The sequence below is a fragment of the Heloderma suspectum genome, chromosome 2 (genome assembly GCF_057233095.1).
Source record: "Heloderma suspectum isolate Gila_16-S chromosome 2, 16-S_ref, whole genome shotgun sequence".
Lineage (NCBI taxonomy): Eukaryota > Metazoa > Chordata > Lepidosauria > Squamata > Helodermatidae > Heloderma > Heloderma suspectum.
Window position 1 is genome coordinate 121,697,542 of NC_139459.1, and position 22,152 is coordinate 121,719,693.

Genomic DNA, 22,152 nt, shown 5'->3' on the forward strand with positions numbered 1-22,152 from the left:
CCGGAATCTGGCTTCCTGTAACTTGAGCCCATTATTCCGTGTTCTGCACTCTGGGATGATTGAGAAGAGATATTGGCCTTCCTCTCTGTGACAGCCTTTCAAGTACTTGAAGAGTGCTATCATATCTCCCCTCAGTCTTCCCTTCTCAAAGCTAAACATGCCCAGTTCTTTCAGTCTCTCTTCATAGGGCTTTGTTTCCAGTCCCCTGATCATCTTCATTACCCTCCTCTGAAAGCTCTTCAGTTTGTCTGCATCCTTCTTCAAGTGTGGTGCCCAGAACTGGACACAGTACTCCAGATGAGGCCTAACCAGTGCTGAGTAGAGGGTAGGGATGTCAGAGAATTCCACCACAGATCTCGGTAGGGATGGCGGAGAATTTCTCCCCGAAACTTCAGGGGGCTGAGCGCCAACGTGTTCGGCCCCCCGAACAAGTTTCAGGGAGAAATCCTCCGCACCCCCCCGCACCCCGCACCCCCCAGAATTGGACTTACCTTCCCTGAATGTCCCTCCCTGCGGCGGGTCCGGCTGGCGGTTCGTCGGGTGTTCGAGCGGGGCGGGAGCGGCAGCCGGTCTTTTGACCGGGTGCCGCCGCCGCCATTGCAATAAAAGAAAAAAAAAAAAAGTCCCCTGATAGGCTACGTGACGATTCACGTAGCCTAGCATGGCTAGATTTGCAAAGTCAGCCGTGATAGGCTACGTGAATCGTCATGTAGCCTATCACGGGAGACTTAAAAAAGAAAAGAAAAAAGTGTGTACAGATAATGGCGGCCCCCATAGGGAGCCGCCATTCCCGTTCCTTATTTGGTCGCTGTAGTCTACGTAAATGTTTACGTAGACTACGGCAAAAATAAGGGCAACGCTATTTGCGTTGCCCTTATTTTCGCCGTAGTCTACGTAAACATTTACGTAGACTACAGCAACTAAATAAGGAACGCGAATGGCGGCTCCCTATGGGGGCCGCCATTCGCGTACGCACTTTTTTTTTTTTAAGTCACCCGTGATAGGCTACGTGACGATTCACGTAGCCTATCACGGCTGACTTTGCAGATCTAGCCGTGATAGGCTACGTGAATCGTCACGTAGCCTATCAGGGGGCGTTTTTTTTTTTTTTTTTTACTTTCGCGTTCGTGGCCAGGCGAGGCGGCAAGCCTCCTCCCCGGCCTGAATTTCGGCCAGACCAGGCGGGAAGCCTCCCCCCTGGCCTGAATTTCGGCCGGGCGAGGCAGGAAGCCTCCCCCCCCGGCCTGAACTTCACGGGGGGAGCAGCGAAGCGCTCCCCCCCACCGCGAACAAGCTGCGAGAAAAGGTAAGTGACTTTCGTCCACCCCTAGATCTCGGTGAGGCCGATTGCCAAAATCCGTGGTGGAACGAAGCCCCCCGCCCCCCGCCCTGTGAAAAGCGTGTGAAATGGAACACCTACCTGCTGCCATTCGCGCTGCTTTGCGAATGGTGACCGCGGCCGCCATTCGCTTCTTCATTATAGCCATGATAGGCTACATAAATACTTACATAGCCTATCACAGCTAATGCAGGGATGCCATTTGCGTCCTTGCGGAAGCTGTGATAGCCTGTGTAAGTATTTACGTAGCCTATCACGGCAAAAAAAAAAAGGGAACACCACCATTTGTGCCCCTCTCTTTTGCTGTTATAGGTAGGGATGGCCGTGAATTTCTCCACGGATCTCGGGGAGGCCGAATGCCAACGCATTCGGCCCCCTGAAATTGTTGGTGAAATTTTCCGCCCCCCCCGCCCCCCCCGGGATGGGACTTACCTCATGCGAATGTCCCTCTTGGCGGCGGGTCCCGGCGGCGTTTCGGTGGCGTTTTGTCAGGGTCAGGGGCGGCTATTTGCGTTGCCCTTATTTTTGTCGTAGTCCACGTAAATCTTTACGTAGACTACCCGGGACCAAATAAGGAACGCAAGTGGTGGCGCCCATGGGCACCGCCATTTGTGTACGCGCTTTTTTTCCCCCAAAGTTACCCGTGATAGGCTACGTAATGATTAACGTAGCCTATCATGGCTGACTTTGGAAATCTAGCCATGATAGGCTACATTAATCGTTACGTAGCCTATCACGAGGTTGTTTTTTTTCCATTCACTTTTTCTTTGTCGGCCGGGGAGACGGGGTGCTTCTCCCTGGCCTGAATTTCAGCCGGGCGAGGCGGGGCACCTCCCCCCCCAGCCTGAACTTTGGGGGGAGAACCGAAGAGCCTCCCCCCCACCACGAAGCAAGCTGCGGGACCAGGTAAGTGACTTTCGTACATCACTAGTAGGCTACATAAATATTTACGTAGCCTATCACGGCCAAAAAAAAAAGGGAATGCAAATGGCAGGTGCCGTAGCCACTGCCATTTGCATTCACTGTTTTTTTGGGGGCGGGTTGCCGTGATAGGCTACATAAATATTTACGTAGCCTATCACGGCAAAATACAGGGACGCAAATGGCGGCGGCTACAGCAGCCGCCATTTGCATCCCTGTGCAAGCTGCCCAGTGGCTGGATGTCCAGCTGTGGGTGGCCCCGGCCGGCGGCTTCAAGGAATCGCTGCAGAGTGGAGCCAGCCAGAAAGAATTTCAGGAGGAGGGATGGAGCGCCTCCCCCCCACCGTGAATGTCACCCTTCGAAAAAGGAAGTGACTTTTGTACCTCCCTAGCAGAGGAGAACTAGTACTTCCTGGGTTTTGGAAGCCATAGCATTTGCCTTTTTTGCAGCCACATCACATTGTTGGCTCATATTCAAATTCAGCTTGTGATCGACAACAATTCCAAGATCCTTCTCGCTTGTAGTTTGGTTGAGCCACGTATCCTCCATCTTGTAACTATGCATTTGGTTTCTTTTTCCTAGGTGCAGAACTTGGCATTTATCCTTATTAAATTTCATTCTGTTATTTTCTGCCCAGCGTTCCAGTCTGTCAAGATCACTTTGAATTCTGTTTCTGTCTTCCAAGGTATTAGCTATCCCAGCCAATATTGTGTCATCTGCAAATTTGATTAGCATTCCCTGCACCTCCTCCTCCAAGTCTTTAATAAAAATGTTGAAGAGCACCAGGCCCAGGACTGAGCCCTGCGTACCCTGCTCGTTACCACTCCTCAGGTTGAGAAGATCCCATTGATAAGCACTCTTTGAGTCCGATTCTGTAGCCAACTGTGGATCCTGAGAGTTCTTCTGCCAGTTCCTCTATTCCTCTAGAATGCAGTTCATCTGGCCCTGGTGATCTGAACTCATTTAGAGTAATTAGGTGTTCCTTGACCATATGCCTATCAATCTCAAGCTGCAATTCTGCCCCTTCAGCCTGTACTTCACCTTTGCCATGGGGCTCATAGACCCTTTTTCGGGAGAAGATTGAGCCAAAGTAGGAATTGAGCACTCCTGCCTTTTCTTTGTCATCTGTTATCATTCTGCCATCCTTATTTAATTTAATTAATAGTTCCATAAGGAACATGATTGGCAGTTAGATGTTCCATATGGAAAAGGAGTGTTGAAAAAGGTTAGTTAGAAGACAATTAGAGCCAGTCAGAGTCAGCTGGAGAACAGAGGAAAGGCAATGGTTGTTGGCCTAAAGGAAAGAGTTCAGAGTTGGAGAAGGAGGAAGCCATCCAGTCTGAGGGGAGCCCATTAGAAAATCTGAATACTGGAGCTAGTGGCTGATGGGAACCATGCTGTGTAGTGGTGGTGAAGCATTAAGCAAACAGCAATGCCCAGTACCAGAAGGTTTCTGTACAACTTGTTTCTGGTTGTGAGGGATTGACCAGGGTGGAGGTAGGATAATTTGGTCTGAGGGAAAAGCTATTGAGAGCTTATTAGCTGAGAAAGACTCTGTTTTTAGAAATTGTAACCAAGGATATTTAATTCAAGTACAGTGAAGCAATCCCATCTTATTATTTGAAGAAGAGGAAAAAAGCTCTGTTCCCTTATGTAAATAATTCCTTTAATAAATATCTTAGTTTTGTTCACCTGATGAAAAGTGGTGGTGTCAGTCTCATGCCTACACCCTAGGACCAGGCTACTGGGTTCCTAAAAAGGTACAGACTGTTGATTTTTGTTGGAAGTAGTTAAACATTTTAGAATTGAGACACCCTTGTAGCAGGGAGTTCTACGTCTCAAAGTTTAAAAAAAGGAACAGCAGTGGGAAAACATGTTTCCCCCCCCCCATATTTTAGGACATAGGTAGGATTACCCATGATGTCCATCCACAGGACTACATGTCTTCTGCATCATTTCTATCAGTATGCTATCAATGTATATGATATGTTACAAAGAATGGGAGGACAGTTCCCCGTCCCCAGTCTAGAAAATGAAAGAAGGAGGACAATAAGGGATGGGGGATGAAATGGAAGCAGGGGTAAATGGGAAAACTGCAGTTTCAGATACTTCAGCTTGGCTTCATGGGAAATGCAAGATTTGAGGCAGCTCCATGCAGAAGGGATAGCAGCAGAGTAAGTGTAAGGTCTTTTGAGTGAGCAGGAGACTAACAGATGGCTGAGAGCCAACTGGATGCGTGAAGGTCATAAGAATAGAGACAGGTGAGGCCAGAGAAAACACTTAGAAAACATGAGCTTTTTCCCCTTAATGCTTGCCAGGAAAATGTGCTATTTCCAATCGAGCTGAGGGGAGTGTGGCCATCACTCCTCAGCGTAAATTGGATTGTAAGTTTGTATCTACCTAGTGTGAATTTTATTTTCTTCTTCTTTAATCTCAAATGAAAGGGGGAGGGGGAGTTGCCAAACTTTTAATAATGTTTAGCATAGATGGTAAATGTTAGCACATTTTATTTCTGCATATTACAAAAGCCCCCCAAAAGAGTGGGGGAGGGACATATTTGCTGACCTTCATTAGTAAAGTATCATGAATGATTAAGGAAGGCTCTGAGTCAAAACAGAATTAATTCAATTTTTCTGGTGATTCAAAACTGTAATTATATTAAGCATATGTTATATACTACACCAGGGATCTGGACTTGATTAATTTATCTCTGTTTGCCATGTTTCTTATTCTATGACAGTTTAATGAGAATTCTTGCACACCACAAGACGATGGGCTTGAAAGTGAATGAAAGGAAAATATGCTGTGCTACTTCATGGCATTTTGAATTGCATAAAGTCAGCTTTGGCAGAAAAGCTTGCTGAGACTTCAAAAAAGACATTCTGTTTTAACAGTGTTGAAGGAAAACCACATTAGAAGTTTGTACAAGTGGAATTTGACCCAACATAAACTTTAAAGGATGGGAATATTGTACAATGACATTTGCTGGATGTGGTGTAAAAAAAGGTAACAAGTATATGGTTTCCATTGCTGCACCATATCCTGTACTGAAGCAAAGGGGAAAAGGGTTAGGTGTAGAGGCCTGGAGTTTTGTTGGGGTGGGACTCTTAAGGAGGTAAGAGATCCTTGAGGAGTTTCTCAGGGGGTCCTGGTCATAAGCAGAACCTTGATAGAGGCACATTCTGGTAAAAAATTAATCATAACAAAATTCTTATACTTCCCTTACAAACAGCATATAAAAACTGCATCCACTGAAGGATTTACATAATTCTTTGATTCTTCCTAGGACCACATTAGACATAGCATTGAAATACCCATGCTTGAATCTCCCACAATTTCTAAAAGTTTAGTAGCCAGGACCATGGAGATGGGAGCAGAATCTAATTAGGATTTAATCCTTTCTGTCTGCGCTGTTTTCCCAATGGAAATCTTCCCCTTTAAAGCTTCCATTTGCCCCATGGGAGAAAGCATACGGATACGGATACCATTTGGGAAAATTTATTAGGAAATAGCTTGGCTTATTCTGCAACAATCTGATTCAAGCTGAGAGCTTGAAACAATCTGAGATATCACCATTCTTCCAACAACTCATCGCCCCTCGTGCCTTTATCCGTACATGGTGTTTTCCACCATATCCACTTTGTTCTTGGGCCCCTCCTTTATTTAGCTCAGTCCCTCCACTCTCCATTGTTTCCTAGGTCTTCATTTTTTACCTGCTGTCCAATTTGTCCAGTTCCTCTTCACCAGCCTGTTTCTTGTCCAGCCTCCTTAACATGCTTGCATTTATGCAAGACATGACAATAGTGCCCAAGTCTTGCCCTTGGGATATAATTATAATTGATCTTATGTGAAGGAATACAGAATCCGACATCCAATTGCTAATGCTTTTGCCATGATTCTCACCCTCATTTTATTTAGCATGCTTGAGAAAATGACAAATGTTCACATACTTCAGTGGGTTAAACTTTTATGAATGATGAATTAACGTAGTCATATGGCAGGCACAACGGAGGATAAAAAGTGGAAGCTAACTGTAATTCTTCTCATCCTTCTTCAGAATTTTGGGCACCATAATTTAAGCACCCCCCACAGCTTTTGAGTTTTTAGCCCTCTTGGCTGCAGAATAGTTTGAGGTCATGGTTATATGGAATTCAGATGATGATGATGATGATTTAGTAGTAGTAGATGTTATGCCATCCTTCCATGTTATGCCATTCTTCTTTTACACTAGGAGTAGGTAATACCCCACCACCGCCCTAGTTTTCACAGTGTTTGTATCTAGCTGTACAGTAGACAGTGTATTCTGTATCCATGCCCTTGTTGGCTGGGGAAGATTTTAAACACTGCTTCCTGCAGGTAAATTACACATAAGTCAGCTTCGTTGTTCTCCACCAACTAACAGATTTCAACATGATCAGGAGAGAAGGCAGTTCCTCTACACTTTGCATGACAGAATACCATGGTCATTATTACTGCTGTGCAGGTGCCCCCCAATCCTACTCGGAAGCCACTTTGTGGCTTTGTAGGCTGCAGCAACACTGATGGGAAACTCTCAGGTAAGGACCTGGAGGTACCGGCATGGCTGGCCCAGGGGTGCTGAAGCTCCAAAGGGCACCATGGTGCTTGAGTGAGCCCCCGACCCACTCCAGATTGCTTCGTGCCCCCTCTGCTTCACCTTGGAAGGGGCTTGAAGTGACCCGAAGCAGCCCACTTCGACTCAGGCTTTGGGCCTCAAGCCAAAGAGTACACAGCCCTAGACATTACCATTAAAGCTTGGCATCCTCTGCTTTCGAGAGCAATGGGTCTGGTTGATGCTGCAATTAGCAAAGACACATGTCTTCACTAACTGCTCGGGATGTCAGAGAATTTCGCCACAAATCTCGGGGAGGCCAAATGCCAGCGCATTCGGCCCCCCGAAATCGGTGGCAGAACGGTCTGCCACCCCCCCGGGACGGGACTTACCTTCGGCGAATCTTCCTGGTGGCGGCGGCTCCGGTGGCGGTTCGGCGGAGGTTTGGCGGTGGTTTGGCGGTGGCGGCTGAGGCGGCCGGTCTTCCGACCGGCTGCTGCCGACATTTCCAGTAAAAAAACAAAACAAAAAACCATGATAGGCTACATAAAGATTTACGTATCCTATCATGGCTAGATTTTGAAAAAACACCGTGATAGGCTACGTAAATGTTTACATAGGCTATCACAGCTGATTTAAAAGGAAAAAAAAACCTGTGCATACGCAAATGGCGGCGCCCATGGGCGCCGCCATTTGCGTTCCTTATTTTGGCACGTCTTGATCTACATAAACATTTACGTAGACTAAGACGGCGAAAATAAGGGGAACACAAATAGCGTAGATGCTACGCTATTTGTGTTCCCCTTATTTTCGCTGTCTTAGTCTACATAAATGTTTACATAGACTAAGACGTGCCAAAATAAGGAACGCAAATGGCTACGCCCATGGGCACCGCCATTTGTGTATGTGTGGGTTTTTTTTCTTTTAAATCAGCTGTGATAGGCTACGTAAACATTTACGTAGCCTATCACGGCTGACTGCAAGGACGCAAACGGCGGCGGCTACAGACGCCGCCATTTGCGGAGCCGGCCGGCCAGGATTCGGGGGGGAGGGACGGAGCGCCTTCCCTCTTGGCCAGAATTTCTGGGGGGAGGGATGGAGCACCTCCCCCCCCAGCCAGAATTTCAGGGGGGAGGGACGGAGCGCCTCCCCCCCACCACGAATGTCACCCTTCGAAAAGGTAAGTGACTTTCGTACATCCCTACTAACTGCAGCATCTAATGATGGCTTGCATGTGTGAATGAACTATCACGAATAGGGATATATGGACTGTGTAAAATCTACTCCGTCTGTGTTTTATGGATTGTCAGGCGCCTTTCACTCCATCATTTGCCTACAGATGGATGCAAATATTTTTTTCTGTCATGTGGAAAAATACGGAAAACTTTACATAAGTATTTACGTACCTATTTACATAATTTACCGCAGTACATACCATTCCATTCAACATTTCCTTAGCATAAACTTAAGTATTTTTCTACGGATTTATATGTGTACTTTTCTGGAAAGTAAAAAAATCATCCAGAAGTCCATGGATTCTGCAGGGCTGGGGGGGGGGGCGCTCCGCAGTAGATTCCACAGGTCAGATTCTTAGACATCTGAACTCATTTTAATCTGTCTCAAATTTCTCCAACATCTCTAATCACAAATCAACAACACAGGCAGACCTTTTGTTATCACCCGTCCTTCTAACATCACCTCACACAAAATAGGTTTCAGTGGAGGCCATCCATGCATTTGCCTGCAAGGTGCCAGGGTTGAGTAATTAATTAATCTTATTTATTTATTTATTTATTTAATTTCTTAATCGCCCATCTGGCCAGTCACCCAGCCATTCTGGGCGATGATGTACAATAATACAAACAGTTTAAAAACTGTTTGTCTCTCGTATGATGAGAGAAATCAGGTGATGTAACTGACATGCTTGTATGAATCAGCCTCTCATTGGTATATGCACACACTTTACGAGGTATGCTTGAAAAACCATAACACCAAAGGCTTTGGTGAATCACAGTCTAATTATACTCTATATTTTAATATTATATCTAGGGATGTGCAAACACACCCCAGCACAAATTCTGCAGGTGCCTGCTAAAGCACTGCCCCTGCTCACCCCCTCAACCTGCGCTCGAGCCCCCACAAGCTTGTTGGGTCACCCGCACTCACCCTGGGCTAGGGATGTCACGAGCGCAGTTCAGGGTTCGGGAATTTGTCGAGCAACCCCCACCCGCGACTCCCAAACTGCGTCCACCAAGACACTGTCCTTGTTCTCCCCCCGCTTGTGCCCGCTTGCGCTCCCCAGTACTCACCGCAAACCCGTTCAGTGAGCGCCGCCATTTGCACCTTTGATGTCTGAGTAAAACAGGAAGTTAAAAAATGTGCATTTTCAAATATGTGCAGTTTGGAGCTGGGAAAGTTAAATATGTGCAATATTAAACGGGTTCACGGTGAGCACTGAGGAATTCATTGAACTCATGGGTGGCTCGAGCGCAGGCTTGGGGGGATGCGAGCAGGGGCGCTGCTTCGGCAAGTGCACGGAGAACCCAAACTAGGGTGAGTTTTTACATCCCTACCCTGGGCCTGTCTGGCGAGCACCCATCATTTTGCAGCCTTTAAAAAAAATGGAAAACGGGGAGTTTTTTAAAATGCACCTATTTAAATATATTCAGATTGGGGCCAGCAAGCTTATTATGAGCAATATTAGAGGCATTATGCACAATATTAGAAGCATTTTATAAAATTCCCTTCTTTCGTTAAAAAAAAAAAAAGTGGCAAAATGGTGGGTGCTTGCCAGATGGGTCGTGGTGAATCCAGGAAGGTGCAAGTGACGGCAGAGCCTTGGCGGGCGCAGTCCTGGGGTTGCAGGTGCAGGGGGGCGAAGGACTCCCAGACCCAATCTGATGTCCGCAAAATCCTTAATTATATCATATGTGTCTTATTTTCTCTGGTGCTGAGCATGTCGGAAAAGAACATTTCCTCTCCAGGTGTTAGACTATTCTGAAACAGCAGTTAGAGTACTGGCAATAGCAAAAGCAAGTTCTTTAAACAGTTGACACTTCATAAGCATAAATAAAGGTTTAGGTGTAGCTCTTTATTCCTTTTGGTGCCATATAACTGTATTTATACTACTCAGAGGGCCTCAAAGTTAAAGGATAAAATAAGTTATTTCCACAACTCTAACTCACAAGGATAAATGTTCCTTTTTTTATTACTGTACATGATGTATTATCCCTTCCGGTGCACAATCCATTTTAGAAAATGTATTTTGTTGTGTTCAAAAGTTTTAAGATACACTGTATTAGTAATAGGAAGCTCAGTGATGGCCACTCAGATAGGATATGGTAAGCTGGTTCTGATTTTATTGCCTTTTACTGTATGTTCACATGAAAGCAAACACATGGGTCTGCAGGTCCAATGGAACTGGAAGGAACAAGGATTGAATAGCTCCCTGAGGCTGGGACCCAGGCATGCTGGGGAATTTGAGATGGACTAAAATGAGCTCAGATGTCTAAGAATCTGATCCACAGAATCCACAGCAGACCAACCCCCTTAGGGCATGTGGAGTCCATGTACTTTTGGATCCTTTTTTTCTTACTTTCCCAAGATTAATGCAGATGTATTCATAGGAAAATACACATGTTTATGCTGAGACTGGTAAATATATGTGGGGAAAAGTTGAATGGAATGGGGGACAATATTTGCATATTTTTATGCATAACAAAAAAAAATCAAATCCATCTATGAATGGACAATGGGACAAATGTCACCACATAATCCATGAAATACACATGGGATGGATTTCACAAAGTCCGGACATCCCTACTGGGACCTAGCCTAAATAGTTACTAGGGATGGCAGAGAATTCCGCCACAGACTCCAATGAGGCTGGATTCTAAAGAATGCAGCCCCCCAGAGTCCATGGCGGAACAGACCACTCACCTCCGCCACCCAGTGAAGTTCACGCCGGCCGGATCCTACCTGCCGCCGGCCGGGTCTGGCTCCATACGCTGCTGTCTGCTGCCGGTCTGCGGATGCAAATGGCGTCCAGCGTAGTGGACACCATTTGCATCCCTGCTCTTTGCTATGATAGGCTATGTAAGGATTTAAGTAGCCTATCACGGCAAAGAGCAGGGATGCAAATAGTATCCACTATGCCACTTGCATCCCTGCTCTTTGCCGTGATAGGCGACGTAAATCTTTATGTAGCCTATCATGTCAAAGAGCAGGGACGCAAATGGTGTCCGCTACACCGGACGCCATTTGCATCTGCAGATGGGCACCAGATGGAAGTCCGGCAGCCGAAGGACCCAGCAGGCGGCTCCATGGACTTGCCACGGAGTGGAGCTGGCTGGGGAGGATTCCAGGGGGAAGAACAGAAGTATACAACATTGGCTCCTAGATATGTGCAAACCCACGCCCACCTGGGTTCTCCAAGTGCCTGCCTAGCCTCTGCCCCCACTCACCAGTCCCTGGAGAGTGCTTGAACCCCTGCCATGATTGGCAAGCAGCCCACACTCATGCACACCCTTTCAGAAAAATAAATGACGATTGCAAAAATGCACATATTTTCGTGTACAAAAATGTGCATTTTTGCTAATGCACGTATTTGCATATGCGCAAAAATGCACATTTTCACAAAAATGCACATACGTAAATACGCAAATATATGCATTCACAAATATGTGCATTTTCACATACACAAATATACACATTTTTGCAATCACCATTTTATTTTTCAAAACGTGGCAACCACAGAGCTTGATGAGGCCACCAGGGTGACTGCAGACCACTCACCGAGTGTGGGCAGGGGGAAAGCAGGGGCAGGGGCTCAGGGGTGTGGGTGTATGGGGGTGTTCTACCAGATTCCTGGACAGTATTGGACACCCTCACCATCCCTATTGGTTCCTATGACAGAAGCATGAAGCAAACTATTTTTTCTCTATTCCTAATTCTCACCCATCCAGGCCCAATCAGTCTGTAGGCCAGGAGGGACATTTGGACCAGGCTTCAAGGTCAAAGGGGATCTCAGATTCAGACACTTCTTAATTTTTTGGCACTTCATAATTTTCAGAACTTATTTTTACGTGTATCCCTGTCAGACCGAAATGTGACACAGTCTCACCTTAGAACTGCAAATGTAAGCAAATAAGAGATATGATCTGGTTATATGTGTGTGTGTGTGTGTGTGCGTGTGTGTGTGTGCGTGTGTGTATATATATATATATATATTGTTGACATAGTTTTTGTCATATTAAAGCGTATAAAATGTTCATAAATATTAATAAAAAATATATCAGTACGGATGGCACAAGATTAGACCATGATTAATGTTTCCTCTTTGATCAGCAGACTATAAACAAACAACAACAAGGGCTGGTGCTGGATTAAGTGCATGTTGAAAGGCAGAAAATGGTATTTTGTGGTTTTAATTGTAGTGAACTGCCCAGAGAGCTTTTCTCACAAGGAACAAGCTACTATGGTTATCTGATATGTTAAGATTGTAGACATCTCAACATTTTCAATTAAAGAAAGGATTATTTTGTTTGATAATTTCATGAGAGAAATGGGGTGGGGGGCTTGAGTGCTAGCAATTCCAGAAGGTTTTAGGTTAGATTGTCAATTGTGCCTTGGTCAGCCCTGTGGCAATGGATCCAATATTGCTCTGAAATACAATAATTCAAACTGTATTTTCCTCAGCTGTGGAAACCACACACTAAACCTAGGAGGTGTTAACTCTGCTGAGGCAATTACTTTGGAACTGTTCAGCAAATGTACAATCTGTTCAGTAGCTGTCCACAAAGACAGGGAATTCTGAAACAACATCTTCCTGTTTCATTGCAGGGGGTGTCCAAAAGTAGATGGTCTGCATGGGTTGGTGGTGTTCAACCAGTTGCACGGCATTTGAATTCAGTGAGAATGGCTTTGAATGAGCTTTAATCTCTCAATCTCACTGCACAGCCTTGAACAGAACTCCAATTTATTCAGATGCACATCTCCAAATTTGAGTGCATTCTGATGTCATCTTTGTGGATGACGCTACTTACAATGATCTACCAAACTAGTCTGGTAATTGAAACACACAATGCTACATTTGATGTTGAGAGGGATAACAATGAAAGTTTTATCAATGACATTCAACAGGTTCATGAACAACAGGATGTGATCCTGACCTGTCCAAAGTAGTAGTATAGAATATTGGCATTTCATCTGAGTTGTCCACCAATTGCAACTTAATACAGAATCTGATGCCAAGCAGCATTATAGGGTCAATGACTTCTTTGTCATCATTTACTCTTTTCAAGTCTTGCACATCAATTTGAGTCGCTGAAACTCACTTGTACCCTTTGGGAGTTTCTTTAGCAGTTCAACAGACCAAGCAATGAAGATCTACTTTCTGAAGCTGAACAATTTCAGCAACAGTACAACAAAGACATCTCAAAAGATCTCAGTGATGAGTTCATCATCTTCAAACAAATATATTCCACAAACCTTAAATTGCATTGCAAGTCAAAGGAACTGATTCAAGAAATATTCAAACTTGGACTGTCTGGGATTTTTATATCATAGTTGCATTGCGTATTTTTGTCAGCTTGTCTGCATCAGTGGCTTCCAGTGAACACACATACAGTGTATTAAAGTAGGTAAAGGACAATCACTGTTTAGCTATAGGACAAGAGCATTTGAACTGGCTTGCCATGCTCAATATCAACTGTAACACTGCATGGAAGCTAGAATTTTCCTCAGTCATTAGTCCATTTGTCTTGAAAAAAAGGCTAGAAAAGCATTGGTTAATTTTTTAAAAGATCAAATCATGTCTCACTCTTTTTGGGGTGCCTTAGGGATGTACGGACTGTGTAAAATCTGCTCCGTCTGTATTTCGCAGATTGTCAGGTGCCTTTTGTTCCATTGTCTGCCCACAGACGGATGCGAATATTCTTTTTTTCATTGCATGGAAAAATACGAAAGGCACCAGACACCTGACAAAAATAAGAAAATAATTAAGTAACAATTTACATAAGTATTTACATATGCACTATTTACATAAGTAGTTATGTAAATACTTAAGTATTTACGTAACTATTTATATAATTTCCCTTAGTACGTAATATTTAGCATATTTTCTCCCGTTCCATTCAACGTTTCCTCAGCAGAAACGTATGTATTTTCCTATGAATTTATCTGCGTAAATTTCAGAAAAGTAAAAAAGTCATCCGGAAGTCCACGGACTCCGCGCTGTCTGAGGGTGTCACTCCACAGCAGATTCTGCATGTCGGAATTTTAGAAATCCAAGTTCATTTTAGTCCATCTCGAATTTCTCCAGCATCCCTAGGGTGCCTTATTTTGTTTTCATGTATCATTTTTATTTTTATTATGGCTAGGGGCCTCAAACACTGGAAGTGGCCCAGACCTCCCTGGACCTTAGAGAGGGCTTACACCCATCCTTACTCCAAGGTGAACACTGGTGATACCCACAGCACAGTTTAATTAACAACCTGCATTAATGTGAGCCATGTGATCTATGGATGCCTGATAAAAGAGGTACAGTACCACCCTGAGAAGTTCTGCTTGTCTTCTCAAAACCCTTTCTGCCTCACAGGTATGACATTAACAACCATATTGGCACAGTGCAACTAGATGCAAGGCATGGCAAGATTTGTTCACTTTGAAGATCTGAAGTGGCAGCTATAACGGTAACCGGAACCTGACCAGTAAAGGTGATGCTTCCCTTTGGGGGAAAACATTCACTACTAATATCACAGCTCTCCATTCTGCCACTGAGATAATTTTCAACTTTGTCTACAGCTGCCGAACATGCAGCATCTCTTATTAAACATGTATCAGAACTTCTGTAGCAAAAATCTTCCTGTGAAGTTTGACATTCACTGTATTTTCGACTTGCTTTTTGACGCATGCCAAAATAAATCTCAGAAGTGATGATAAAAGAATGTCTCTCAACTGCAATGACATCAGGAGTGGGGTGGGGTGGGGGGAATCAAAGCCAATGGCTGTGTGAATATACACAATATACATACACACACACACACACACACACACACACATATATATATATATATATATGAAGGCAAGTTCAAGCAGGCTAGCCTATCATGTGAAAAACCACAGAAGCAAATGGTGTAGCAGACACCATTTGCAGCTGTAATGCCCTTAGTTTAAGCTAAATACAGCCATTTACACCTGCATTTAGCTTAATCTCAGAGCTTTATGGCTGCAAATGGCGTCTAGAACACCATTTGCATCTGGAGTGAATTTTCCACCATCCCTACTTAGAAGTGACTTTAGAGACATTGTTGAAGTTGTAAAAGAAGAACAAAAGGAAAAGGTTCTGTTCAGGCAACATATCCACATGGGAACATAGGAAGCTGCCTTATGCACCCTTGGTCCATCTAGCCCAGTACTGTCATTGCTAACCAGCAGTGGATCTCCAGGGTTCCAGGCAGGAGTTTTTCCAGCTCTACCTTGAGATTCCACGGATCAAACCTGGGACCATCTAAATGCAAAACGTGTGCTCTGCCACTGAGCCTTGGTCCTTCCCAATTACTCTAGACAAGACAATATAGGACTATTGGGAGTCTGAATGCACTGGGGAAAGGATCATGCCCTCTGACCTTGGCCATACCTATCGACATTCAGTATACTGTGCAAAGAGACACTACATGCGTAAGTTTGCCTGCACCATTTAGAAGCATGGAACAGGATCCCTGATTGCATGGCCATGTCTATGTGTATACAGTTTGTATCTGTGTAGGTTGGGGAGGGGCAGTTAGGGATGCCTGTTGCAAGGAAATCCAGCCCTTTGGGGGCTTGCCAGATTTCCATGGCACTCCTGGCTTGGCTTACATTCGTGAGCTGAGATGCAGGTTTTTCCTGAAATGTTTTGTATTTCGATTTGCGTACATAGAAATATGTGCAAATTGTACCCACAATTTGTATAAATTTCATAAATTTCAGCTGTAATTTGCAAAAATTGTGCAAATTTTGACCATAATTTTACATGAATGTTGGCCACGATTTGTGCAAATGTTGGCTGCAATTTGCTCACATTTCAATTTACAATCCCCTCCCCCCGCAAAAAAATCTGCAAGCTGGCCTAACTTGATGCAGGTTGAGTCAGGCCAGCTCATGGGGAGACAAGCTGCATTTTGGGGGGCTGAGCTGATGAGATTTGGTGAGCTCCACCCCCAGACAAATTCCTCCAACATCCCTAGGGGCAATAGGTGTGGTCCTGGGCACCCCTTTCCACGTTCTCATGCTCCAGGATATGTTGTCTGAACAAGGCCAAAGTCATAATCCTAAGTGACTTGCAAGGAATGTATGAACTTGCAGTTCAGTCCACAACCACTGTCCTTTATACCTCAGTGGCCAGACAAATGGCTGAAACTTGTATAAAGTTTATGAAATCATGGCATAGATCATGTCTATCCCCATAATTTCATTGGAGCAAATTCCCAGTACCATGACCAAAGCAGATAGTATGGAGGTCCTTCAGGAGACAGGAGATGTGTGTGGGACAGGGGGTAGGGAATCTCAGATTAAAAGAAGGTGAAACCAAGATGGCAGACACACAGTGACTGAGGCAGAGACAGAAGGACACAAATGTCTTTGTGTGTCAACCACCCAGCCCACCCACAGAAGGGCCCTACCCCCTTGCTGGGCACTCACACTGGAGCAGGCAATGCAGAGTGGGCGAGGGCTCAGCTCGGGCTGAGGCTCAACAGTGGCAAAGCAGAGCAGGAGCAGGAAGAACACGGACGCAGCAGAGTCAGGCTGGGAGTGAAAAATTTTGAGAACTGCCCAGACAGCTTCAGCTATGGGGCAGTATAGAAATATAATAAATGAAATGAAACTTCTAGTTCATTAACTGAGGTTTCATTTACTACTGTGTTAGAAAACCTACTGGAATTCGAAGGATATTGAAAAAGTGGGACAAACTGTGAAGTGTTTGTCCCATGGGGAGCAGTGAAAACAAAGGTGTTTTCATTTTGAAACAAAGGTTTCTGGTTTGGGGGAGCTTTCAAGAAAACTTGTATGGTCTTTAGAAATCCTTTAGATGAATAGTTAGCAAATATAAAGGAGGGGTGGATTTTTACATCACCTGAGAAATGTATATAATCATTTTAATCTTTTTTTTTTTAATTTCCATTTGTTGATCACATGGACTCTGGAAGAAATATAACACCTTTCAGGTCAGTCTGTCTTTCAGTTTAACAGTCAGCCTACTCAGAGTAGCAGTAATTTCAAAAACAACAAGGAACTTTTAAACGACTAATAAAATATTAAACTGTTAAGATATCCATCAGCATTAATAGTCAATCTTTAGCGCTTTTTGCACAGAATGTCTTCCTGAAGAACGTTTAGTGCAGACATCTTCCAGAGCTGAATGAGGCCTGGGCTACATGAGACAGATTCCCCTACATTAAAGAACATCCTCTTCTTTTATTATTAATGGGGTTGTGATAGCAAGATTATGGGACTGATCAACTGACACGATGCTTAAAAGCAGACTGAAGGGAAATCCCCCGGTTATGCCTTGCATTTCAAATTACAGTAAAATTCATTATGGCTCCATCTTCACTCGGTGCTATTGCATAGAAGAGGATAGAGCTGTGCATGAAGGGCCTCTCAAAATTCTCCAACCTATTCAGAAAGGGGGGGGGGAATGGGGGGCGGATTTCACCAAATTTCTCCTAGGGCAGGAGAAATTCTCCAACAGTTTCTCACAGATAGCGCTGACTGTTGGCAGGGGTTGTAGCACAGGTCCTTTCTTGTTTCCTCAGGGTTTTGGTTTACCACAGTGCTTCTGTAGGTGGCAACAGCATCAACTGTGCTGAGGCTTCCACTTTTCTGAGGCAAAATTTTGAAAAAAAAATGGTGGTATTTTTGAGCTTACCTGATCACTGTGAGGGCTGCAGGATCTCATGCCTGGGCATCAAATCCGGTCCTTCTGGGGTCCTGATCCAGCTCTCTGGGGGTTCTCCAGATGACCATGCCCCCTTCCTCTGGCCTAATCCCTTTCACCTGATCACCAATCATTTGGTGGTTTTCTGGCTTTTGCTCAGTTTTTCCCCCCTCGTTCCAAAAGCCTGGAATGCCTCTCCTAAGGCTTTGTTACGTGAAGAAAGAGCTTTAAACTCAAATATGCTGGTGGTTGGGTATTTTTTTGGCATTTTGCCCCACTCCTTCTGCTTTCAGCCCCACCCACCACTGCAATAAGACCCTTGAGAGCTTCTCTACAATGGAATTTGACCCTGATTTAGAGTATGAATCTCATCTCATTTACTCCAGCAGCACAAATGGCAAAGGGAGTCTTCACAAGTTTGCTGTCCACGTTTCCCTTACATGTGAACGGAGAAGGGGAACTGGGCTGTGCTCACCAGCCTCACCTCCAATGCCTATATGCTCTCTGCCCCACCTCCACAATGACCAGATGTAGAGCTAAACAAAGGAAAAGAGAGCCTCCTATATCCAAATGGATGCATACAGAGTCTCCTTTCTGACATGTCATTGAATATGCAGACATTGAGGCCAGGGCCTGTGGGTACATGGGGCAGGGCCAGCAGGCACAGTCCTGTTTCTTCCCCCATGTGATGTCAGCCCCCTTCAGCTTTTCTCTCTTCTTGCCTGGGCAAAACACAGGGATGGCCCAACTCCCAATGCCTGCATGTTTAACAGGATGCCTGCAAAGGGATGCCTACATGTGGAAAACTATATGTACACAGGAACTCCAAGCAACTGGAAACCTGAATTGTGATCACATGGAGTACCTATGTGCATAGGTGACCCTTTGTTGGCATCCCACTTAACATGGGGGGGAGTAGGGCACAGTGGTCCCGCCTCCACACTTCTACCTCTGTCCATTTAGCCGATGCTTGGAAAGAATGCCTGATCTGATGATAGTCATTAATCCATTGGTAGTGATGATGGTAGCTTAGAACATAGTTGGCAGCGGATTCTGGGAGTTGTAGTCCCACACATCTGGAGGGTTCCAGGTTGGGAAAGGCTGACTTAGATGATTCTGATAAAGAGCTTCTCAAAATAAGGGAAAGTAGAGAGTCCATAAGTCCTACTCCCCTTCAAAATGGGTCATCCCTTTAGAAAATGGCATACTTCTCAACTCTTACAACTGCCAGCTCTCCCCCTCCACCCGTTTACAGAACAGAGTACATGTTTATACAAATCAAACAGCTATGAGCATTACTTCACAGAAACTATGCTAACAATATAATTCCTGAGAGGTAATAAATAGGGGTACTTCTCAAATTGTCCTCCTCCAAATCCCTCCCTGTTTTCTGGAATTCTCATCTACCCTCATTTTCAAACTGAAACAAAGGTGGCTATGTGTTCTACCGTACATAGGATTGTTCTCTATTTGAGGGGCTGCCTCGTCCAAATTCAGTTTAAATATAAAGATATATTAGAAAAGAAAGCAGGGCTTTCAATTTGCTAATCAATATTGTTAGCTTCTGGACAGCAGAATGAGTAAGCATACAAGTTATCTGCTCAATGTCTTCCCCACTAGGGTGAGATATACTGTATTTCTATTTCAATTATAGTATTTTTTTCTCAGTTTCCATCTAGACATACAAATTAGCATATGTTAAGTTTATGCAATCTGTATTTTCTTTTTGTCTTCTTTATGGGTGATGCATTTCCTCTTTGGGGGGTTACCGGCCATCCTAGCTGAAACTGATGCTTTAGGGATCTTTCATTGTTCCGATTAGTATTTTTTTTGCAGAATGCTGTGTGAACACACAGTCAGCCACAGCTTTCAGTTTGTCATCACCATCATTTCTTATTTAAAAATGCACTTAATATTCAGAGGATGCTGTACAGAAATAGAAAAAAAAATACAAGGCCATAGGATCACAACTGGGGGAAAAAAAATCTATGGGACAAAAAGTGAGGTGAGTTGGATGGAGGACAATTCCTTTGTGTCTTCTTTTCTCACATACCCTACACACACACACACACACACACACAGTGGATGTGCTAATATGATTGATAAAACTCTATAAGGAAGCAATTTTGATGTGATCACGTGTGCAATTTAGAAAATAGTCTCTTTAGGCCTCTACTGTAAGATAGTAGCATCATATCTGCATACAAGAGAATAGAACCTTATGAGAAACAAATGAGAGCACAAAAAAATCTGAACCAGATACTTTCAGGATTATGTCATTAAAGAGGAGGGTGAAGAGAATTGTAGCTAAAGAGTTTCATCTCCCAGTTGCTTGTAATAATGCCACCTGTTAAGGAGCTTCCAAGTTGGAAGACCTTTCAACTGCATGCCAATGTTGCTTTTTATACTGAATTTCTTTCATTGCTCTAAATCCCTTGGTCCTATTGTAGCCTTGTCAGGGTTCCACCACTGACCTGGACACCCTGAGCAACTCCTTCAGGCTCTCTTGCCTTCTTAAGAGTCCCACCTTCCTCCTTTTACCTTCCCTTTCCCAATAACATGGGGTTCAGACTATAGGTGTGGTGTGATTGACACTCTTGTCACAAGGTTTAACCACAACAGTTTACTGGTAAAATAAAGCAAGCAAACCACAACAAAAGGTATTTACACAATTGAGCTGAGTGATACAAAAGGCCTTCAGAGAAAATAAAGGTTGCAAAATGCAAGTTCCTTTATGCTAGCTGTACTTAGACTTCTCCAGGATGCTTCTTCCTGCTCCCTCTTCAGGGTCTGGTCCCCCCAACTCTGCTCTTACTGGCTCTCTCACTTAGGGATGTACGAAAGTCACTTACCTTTTCACAGCTTGGCTTCGCGGTGGGGGGGAGGTGCTTCGCTTCTCCCTCCAAAGTTCATGCAAAGGGGGGAGGCGCCCCACCTCGCCCGGCTGAAATTCAGGCTGGGCGGGAGGCGCCCCATCCCTCGCCGGCAAAATTCAGGCCGTGTAGAAGCGCCCCGTCTACCCGGCCGCGAAAAAAAAAACCACCCCCATGATAGGCTACGTAATGATTAAGGTAGCCTATCACGGCTAGATTTCCAAAGTCAGCCGTGATAGGCCACATAAATTGTTACGTAGCCTATCACGGGTGACTTGGGAAAAAAAAGCATGTACGCAAATGGCGGCCCCCATAGGGAGCCGCCATTTGCGTTCCTTATTTGGTCCCTGTAGTCTACGTAAAGATTTACGTAGACTATGGCGAAAATAAGGGCAACGCAAATAGCGTTCCCTTATTTTCGCCATAGTCTACATAAATCTTTACGCAAGCTACAGGGACCAAATAAGGAACGCGAATGGTGGCTCCCTATGGGAGCCGTCATTTGCGTACGGGCTTTTTTTTTTTTCCCAAAGTCACCCGTGATAGGCTACGTGATGATTAACGTAGCCTATCACGGCTGACTTTGGAGATCTAGCCGTGATAGGCTATGTTAATCATTACGTAGCCTATCACGGTTTTTTGTGTTTTTTTTACTGCACTTGTAATGGCAGCGGTGGCAGCCGGTCGAAAGACCAGCTGCCGTCCCCGCCCCTGACGAAGACCCGATGAACTGCCGCCGGGACCCGCCGCTGGGAGGGACATCCGTGAAAGGTAAGTCCCATCCCGGGGGGGTGGCAGGGGGGTGGCGGAGAATTTCACCGCCGATTTCGGGGGGCCAAATGCGTTGGCACTCGGCCCCCTGAAGTTTCGGGGAGAAATTCTCCCCCATCCTTAAGGCTACGTGATGATTTACGTAGCCTATCACGGCTAGATTTCCAAAGTCAGCCGTGATAGGCTACATAAATCGTCACGTAGCCTATCACGGGTGACTTTGGGGGGAAAAAAAAGTGCATACGCAAATGGCGGTGCCTATTGGGCGCCGCCATTTGCGTTCCTTATTTTGGCACGTCTAGTCTACGTAAAGATTTACGTAGACTACGGCGAAAATAAGGGCAACGCAAATAGCATGCCCTTATTTTCACCGTAGTCTACGTAAATCTTTACATTGACTAGACGTGCCAAAATAAGGAATGCAAATGGCGGTCCCCATGGGCGCCGCTATTTGCATATTCGCTTTTTTTTTTTCAAAGTCATCCGTGATAGGCTACGTGACGATTTACGTAGCCTATCATGGCTGACTTTGGAAATCTAGCCGTGATAGGCTATGTAATGATTTACGTAGATTTACGTAATCGTTACGTAGATTTACGTAAATCGTTACGTAGCCTATCACGGGTGTTTTGTTTTTTTTTACTTTAGTTTTTTTTTTTTTGCAATGGCGGCGGTGGCAGCCGGTCGGGAGACCAGCTGCCTCCCCCGCCCGTGCCGAAACGCTGCTGGGACCCGCCGCCGAGAGGGACATTCGCCGAA